The 7,511-nt window shown below is 40.0% G+C and overlaps 1 long non-coding RNA gene across 2 annotated transcripts; it reads left to right on the top strand.

The window, feature by feature from the left end:
- Nucleotides 1-960: 960 nt before the first annotated feature.
- Nucleotides 961-3,140, top strand: LOC121073455. Of its 2 annotated transcripts, none has more exons than XR_005821727.1 (3): nt 961-1,193; nt 2,294-2,462; nt 2,913-3,140. It is a non-coding gene; the product is annotated as an uncharacterized LOC121073455 (long non-coding RNA). The 2 variants fall into 2 exon arrangements; XR_005821726.1 differs by having other exon boundaries at nt 2,916-3,140.
- The last annotated feature ends 4,371 nt before the right edge of the window (nt 3,141-7,511 follow it).

The following is a 7,511-nucleotide window of genomic DNA, read 5'->3' on the forward strand; positions in this document are numbered from 1 at the left end:
AAGAAATAAATAATGCATCGACTTAATTCCGTGAAGAATTAATGTTTCTTCTTTAGAGGGAATAGTCACTCACACGTTTCTTTTAATTTGCTAATCTTCAGAATACGGGGAATCACTGTCAGTGAAGACGTTTCTGTGGGTATCTGGCTGAATCTCCTGTGTGGATTTTAAACGAGAAGGCTGACGCGCAATTGGAGACCTGGATGGTGGCACATCAGCTGCCAGAAACACAGAGCAGACATAATGGGAATTACACACATCTGCTCTGATTTAAACTGCTATGGCACTGCTTCACTGCTTTGTTATGTAGTCTGTAGATGTTAATCATCCCATGTGCCAACAGAAGATACCAGATTCAGGATACAGCACAAATAAATAAATAAATAAATCATTTATGGGCTAATTTTTAAACCTACCTGATAAGGTGTGGTGCATGAAGCCCTTCTCTGGGCAAGGGGTGCATTTTGATTTTAGATTGAGTTCATGTATGGTCATTTTTCACTCCTAGTTTTGTTATGGCCAGCAGGAGTTATGAACGTGTTTTTTTTCTCTTGCATCTAATGTGAAAATTTTGGCTTTGCCATACCAGTTTTGCCTTCTGCCATCAATAATAGCCTTTGGCAGTTTTTTTTTAAAATTGACAAACTGTTGGATATAAAAGAGATTTGCCCACAGATGAAATATATATTTTGGTCAAAACCCTTCTCATATAAATCAGGAGCACCACTGCTTGTTTAATTTACAAATTTTAGAGCTCATTAGGGAAAAATGAAATAGCTGACTGATGGCAAGTTGTTTTGTTCATTTGCTTTTTATTATATAAATGGCATGTGGATAATGAGCGACTGAAACAGCCAACCAACTTTTGATTAATATATTTGATACAGTTGCTCAGAAGGGAAAACATTCTGAATAATTTGTTGTTGTTTGTAATGAGCACACGATATGACAGTAGTGATTACCTTAATGAATCAATTAAGTGCAATGCAATTTGAGTTGAATGGAGCTGGTGATGGCCAATTGTGCAGCCACCGCTGGGAGCGTTGCTCAGTAAACCATATCACATCTCAGCCAGCCGAGCCTGTTTGTGCAGCAGAGGTGGTTTTAGGGGGTGGAGAAGGTGAGGAAGCAGGTGGTAGCGCCTCTGCTTGGAAGAGGAACATACGTTGGCAACCTGTGTGTCTCCGAACACGGTAATTATCTTTGTTGTTTGGGTTGGACCAGATCTGGTCCCCAACCCTCTGGAAACAGCAGAGATGGCTTCTGAGCCACGTGAATTTCTCACCAGATGCTTCTATCAGCAAGGCTGGATCTATTCAGAAGGGAGGAATATGGCTCATGTAGAAGTGGCAAGGAAGTTGGCGTGCTCAGCATGGATAACCACAACTTTTTAATTGAAATACTGTGTAACTGGAGTGTTTCTCTGTACTAAGTCTATGAAGAAAATATTAATGCAAAGTTATCTTTTTGTCTTGTTTTGGGATCCATCACATTTTGCATCTGGGTTCATCTAGTTTGAGCAGAGCACAACCTAGGCTGTGGGATTTCTCTGACATAAGTCAGGTCCAAAAGCCCACGTTGAACTGGGATATGCCTTGTAGAGAAACACTCAGTCCTGAGTTAAAGACTTCCAGCAACAGAGCATCTGTGAGAACCTTCGGTAATATTCTTCAGTCATTAATTATCCACACCATTAGATCAAGAGCTTCTTTTTTCCTGTGTGATTCTGGCACTTTTCCACTTGTAGCCCCTGGAAATTGATATATAGTCATCTCCAGATTGAAGTGCTTGCTATAGCAGATTTTCATTATCCTTTTGGGTTCTTAAGCTTTGATCAAAGTTCCCCTTTCACCTTCTCTTTGATAAACTAAACAGACTGACCTCTGCAGATCTTTCTCTGTGGTCCTACTTTCTAATCCCTCAATATGTTTTCATAGCCTTTCCCTTAACACTCTCCAGCTTTGAATTATAGTGTACTGCTCAGATAAATCTCTTAAATGGTTGTTTTTTAAGACTTGAGGACTGGGCAGACCCTTTGCTGCTTTCAGTGATGGAAGGTGAAGAATTGGCCACTCTGTTTTTCTGTTCTGGCCCTGTCATTCAGTTGCCAAAGGACTTTCTCTCACCAAAACTCATGTCGTGTTCTTACTTTTAATGGGAAAGAACTCTTCTTTTTAACTGAGGTAAATGTCATTTGACTTGCAGATAATTTAGGTTTGGATATTTAGAGTATTTGTTTTAAACCTAAATGACATTCTGAGGTTCCGATTAAATACTTTTGTCTCTTTCTCAGATGAAATTAATTACATAGCTTCACCTGAATTTCTGCATGAGTTGCACACATGTGAACTGCTTTAAATGCAGATTGGCTGCTGAAGAGCCTTCTTCCAGCCTGAGCTAGATGCCTCCAAAGCACGTCCCGTCTGGTGGGAGACTGGTGCAGCACTCAGATCTGCTCTAAGGTTGCCATGGAGCTTTTCTTAATCATTTTTAATAGTTTGAGGTGCTTTTTAACTAGCCTGTGCAAAGAATGCATCCAAGCAATTGTATTGACAGCTGTCTTATCACTGATGTGTCTGTGTCTGATCTGTTGAAATTATCGGATTTTTTTATTTTTTTTGACATCTGGGGCTTTCTGTGCCTGAAGCAGATGTCCAGAGACTTGCTCAGGAGTGGGCCAATTCTGCATCATCCTCTCCTTATTTGCTGTCATGGTCCAAGTTGTTCTATCTTTCAGCAGTTGGAAAGGCAGCTACTGTATGCAAAGTGCCATGCTTGTAATAGAATGTTTCATTTATTTGGGGGTTAAAAGATGAACCCACCAGAAGAAGGATTTCAGTTTTGATGTTTGTATCTTGGCTTTAGGTTTCTTTTTATTCCTTGCTGGCGGTTGTGTAACTCTTTTCCTTCAGCAGGTCACCGTTATCTCAGATCTTGTGGCCAGTGCCTCCTATATATTTTGCTGAAAGAACCCTGCATGTGCAGAGATGAGATGCTGGAGTACTTTAATTAAAGCCATGTTTCAGGCAAGCTGTTTGGTCTGCTGTACAAAAATTGAAAACCTTATGTAAAACTTAATTTGAGAGACTTGACAAATTGTACAGGAAAAAAATCAGGTAATGGATTGCTTGCTAGCTCTGTAAAATACAAACACTTCTCTTACTCCTGCTGTTGCGTATGGAGGAATAATGTGCTGTGCTAATGCTTGGTTTGGCATGGAACACACCAGGTATTTTGTGCATAAAGCTGTGTAATTTGACAAAGAGGTAGGATAGAAGGGTGGGGGCGACAGAAAGGACACTCACTTCCATAACAGCAGGATAAAGAGGTGCCCAGCAAAGCAGCCAAGACAGGAAGGCTGAACCATAGGGGGCTGTACTTTCTCCTGTGGTTCATACTTAACCTGGGGGAACTGCAACCATGGTACAGTGCAAAAAGTACAATCAGCTTCAGGAAGGAGGTAAGCACGTTTCTGCAAAATTGGGAAAGTCACCCAGGGAACATAACCCTGCACGTGTTTCTTGTTCTTACTGTGATGCATGTTGGCTAAAGGCTACTTTTGAAGGAAGGATACTGTTCTAGAAAAACCTCAGGTCTATCAGTACTTAAACAGAAATTGCTTTTAGACACCCGTTCAATGAAATCTAGATTCTATTTATGTGCTTGCGTAATGGTTTGGCCTCTGTCGCTGAACCTCTTCCCTGAAAATATCGGTTGTGCCTGAATAACTGAAGGCAGGTGTAAGTAATTCTGTGTATTGTTAAGAAGATAATTTTGCTAGATCAGGAGTGCTTTAATATGTAGTTATCAGGAGAATCAAAAATACTGTATTTTTAATGGTTGTGGTGGAATCAAAGAAAATCTTTCCTTCTTCAATACAAAAACTTTTTGTCACGTTTGAGTAAAAGTTCCTGCAGTGACATAGGTTTCTAGGTGCTATTGGAACACGTGATAGTAACACCTTTTTGCTTGTTTTCAGTTAAGTAACTATTAGGAAGTACAAAAGGAGATTTCCAATAGTCAGACTGGATATACTGTACTGTAGCATTAAATTAGCTTTACTGTAATGATACTTCACTGTGTTATTTACTCTTTGAGACTCCTACAAGACTGTTCTTAACCAACATGAGAAGTTTGAATACATCACAGCAAGTTCCTCAACTCCTCTAATTTTCTCATTAATGTTTTGGTTTAATTTGCATCTGACATGAATTTATTTTTCAGAGTAATTCTGATTTCCGTTAAATGTACACGGAAAGTTTAAATTTTCTTTTTGTGAATCGGATTATGATCATCCTAGAGTTTCCATCTTGACTGAGAGCTGAAGACATTATTATCCTTAACCAATGTCACAATCTTCCTAATTTAAAGCTCTGCCTTTCTATAAATTTTTGAGTTACAACTGATTTTCCTACTTCCAAAGTCTTCTTTCTCACCTTTATTTCTTTGTAAGCACAGAAATAGGTAGTTACCTTTCAATGCTTTTTAATGATAATATTTGCTGTACATTTCAATATTTTTATACTCTGTCATAGATGACATATTTTCAAGTTGGTTATCAGTCATAATTCTTATGATATAATATAGTCTATTTCATATAATTTGATAGATATATGTAGCCCATATTTACACACAAACCACTTCAGTTTGTAGGCCTCTATGCTGGGACTGTAGGAATTGTTGGAGTGATGCTCTCTGCCTTGCATGATATCAGAATATCATGCTGTCATGCAGGAATTCATCGTGTGGGTCTTGATCAATATTATTTTTTAGAAAACATGAGTGCTGTTATGAGAGTATTACATTTTACGTAGTGCAATTTTTTTTTTAATGACATGGAAACTGGCTTGACAGTTTGTGTTCCAGTGAAAGTTGAGTTTTTTTTTTTTTAAGTAAATTCCATAATCTCTCTTTACTAGGTTCCTCTCTCAGTTAAGCTACAAATCTCATTTTTTTTTTGTATATAAAAATACATGTAAGGGAGACTAAAAGCAAAATGCTGGTTGATGCCTGAAGAGTCACTTGGTTTTCTCAGATTCAAAGCCTAAATGAAATGGGAGCTTTCAGAGCTTTTTCTCATATAGAAGATACTTTTTGTGTGCATTGAAATACGTGTGCATATGGTGCTTCTTACTTTTAAGATACTGTATGCTTTAATTAATAACACACTATTGTATATGGGAGGCATATGGAAAAATGTCAAAATTACTCTTCAAAAATAATGAACATTTCAAGCAGATCTCATTTCTATGGTTCTCCCTTTTTTGACATATATTGTTCCATTTCAAAACACTGAATGAATGGTTTGGTGTGCACAAGAGGTTGAATTTCCAGCTGCTGCTTTCTCACATGAAGAATGGCACAATCTAGGACCACGACATTACACAGCTCTCTCCTTTCCTCCCTCCTTCTTCTGATAACTTTTGTGCTCTTGATCTTCCAGCACTGCTTAGTGAATCACAGGATGTTTGCATCAATTTGTCTGCTCAGTAGATGATGATAGAAATGCTACACTTCTTGAAAGAAACTTTAAAAGAGAACATGAGAAAACCAGCCTTGAATGTAGGTGGAAATGCTGATACAAAAGCAAAATGATAGATGAAGTAGTAAAATAAGTCTTTGGAAGCTTTTGAAGCTGATTTGCAACCTGGGAAATCGACAGGTAGCTTTAGCAATTAACCACACTGTAAAGCAGGAGGGAAAGGAAAGAGAGAGGAGGGAGACTTGATTATCTGGAAACTGGACACTTCCCTGGACTTGAGCATTCCACAGAAGGCGGTAAGAAACACAGTTAGCAGTCATGGACGTTGGAGTCTAGACAAAATATCTGAACAAACGAGACTGCAACGAGCTTTAAGAAAGGAGACTTCAGTTATTGCCTAACACAGGCTCGTCATTGCAGTAAAGTACTCTTCAAGCTTGCCTAGCAGGAGCGAAGCCAGCTCTGACGTGCAGCATCCCTGCCCAGCAGTGTCGAGCATCTCAGGGTGGTGAGAGCTCCCATCTGCTGCATTGCCATCACTTCACTACCACAAGAGCCACGGCTCTTGTTCTTCATTTTCTCTTCGCAAGCTTATGGCATGTGCACTGCAGTCCCTTAGGCACACATTTAATTCTGCCAGGCAGGCTCCAGTAGCAGCGCTGTGGAAAGTAGCGTCATCTGTACAGCCACCAGGGAGGTGGGATAATAGCTGGGGTTGGGCTGCACAGCGTTTTCGAGAGTGTTCATGTTAGCTGCTTTTTAAACAGCTATAACCTACTTCGGTGTATAGGAGAGCTGGGCTAGAAGCAAAGTTTTGAGCTGCATCTTTAGTTAATGTTGAGGAGAAGACAAGCTATAAACGACTGCTTTGCAGAGCTCATCTATTAATGTGTTAGGAACAAAGAGCAGGCTTCAGAGCCATTAGAAGTCCCTGGAGTAAGCTTGGCACGACTGCTCAACTTCTGAATACTAATACCCAAAGCATAAACAAGGCTGAGAGGAGGAAATTGGAAACAAAATGTTCTGAACTCGTGCAATTGCACTGAGTTGTACAGCTGTAGTGCAGTTACATTTGCATGGTGTTAAGACCAAGCTAGTAAAAATACATCCAGGCAGAAGAGCAAAGCAAGGCAGTTGTCCAAATACCAAAAGATGCAAGATGGACAAAGTCGTTTATTTCAGGTACGTTTAAAATAAAGGATGTGGTATGGGTTTCTTTTCAGACACCTTAGTTGCACAAATTAGTGGAATACTGGTAATGTTCTTTGCCCGCTGTATGTTCTGAAAGAAAAACATTTTGTGTCATCCGAAATGTCACTTGAGTGCTTTCTTAAAACACTATAATTAATGATAGATAGTATAATTACACAAGTGCTGAAGCAAGTCTGAATTACTTCAAACACAAGATGTGCTTCAAGGAAGTCAGGCAGGGTCACAGATTCAAGGATGTTTTTCTATTACCTTCCACATCCCCTCGACCCAACACCCCCCAGAAGTTAATAAGTTGAGGTCAATTCTTTTTTACAAGTATTCTTGCTGTACAGTGACTGTTCAGCAGTGAAACAATGGCTCTCTTCTACCTGGCGTGCTGAATAGTGCCCTGTTTAAGGAACTGGGTCAGAGAGGTGTGGGTCTGTGAGCTATCCCACCCTGCTCCCAGACGGCTGCGCGCGGTGCATCAGCACAACTGAGTGCCTGCAGCTGACAAAGCACAGCCTGCCTCGCCTGGGCTGCTCAGGGCAAGTTCCCTCGGGGGATGAGGTCTCGATGGCATAGCATTCAGCACACAACACACGCTGAAAGCTGTGGTGTACCTTCCCTGTGGTAGATGGCTACATTAAAATTAGTGCCTGCATGCTACCGAGCTACTATCGCCTGCCTAATTGCAGTGGCGATGCACACTGCGTTGAATTTCACTGGTCAAATTATCCATAAAATCAACACTTGCTGTAAGAGAATAGAGGTCAATGTCTGACTTCCCTTTAAAAAATTGTGATGTGTAATACAGAGGACTTACTGTACTGTGTCT

Source organism: Cygnus olor, chromosome 7 (genome assembly GCF_009769625.2).
Source record: "Cygnus olor isolate bCygOlo1 chromosome 7, bCygOlo1.pri.v2, whole genome shotgun sequence".
NCBI lineage: Eukaryota > Metazoa > Chordata > Aves > Anseriformes > Anatidae > Cygnus > Cygnus olor.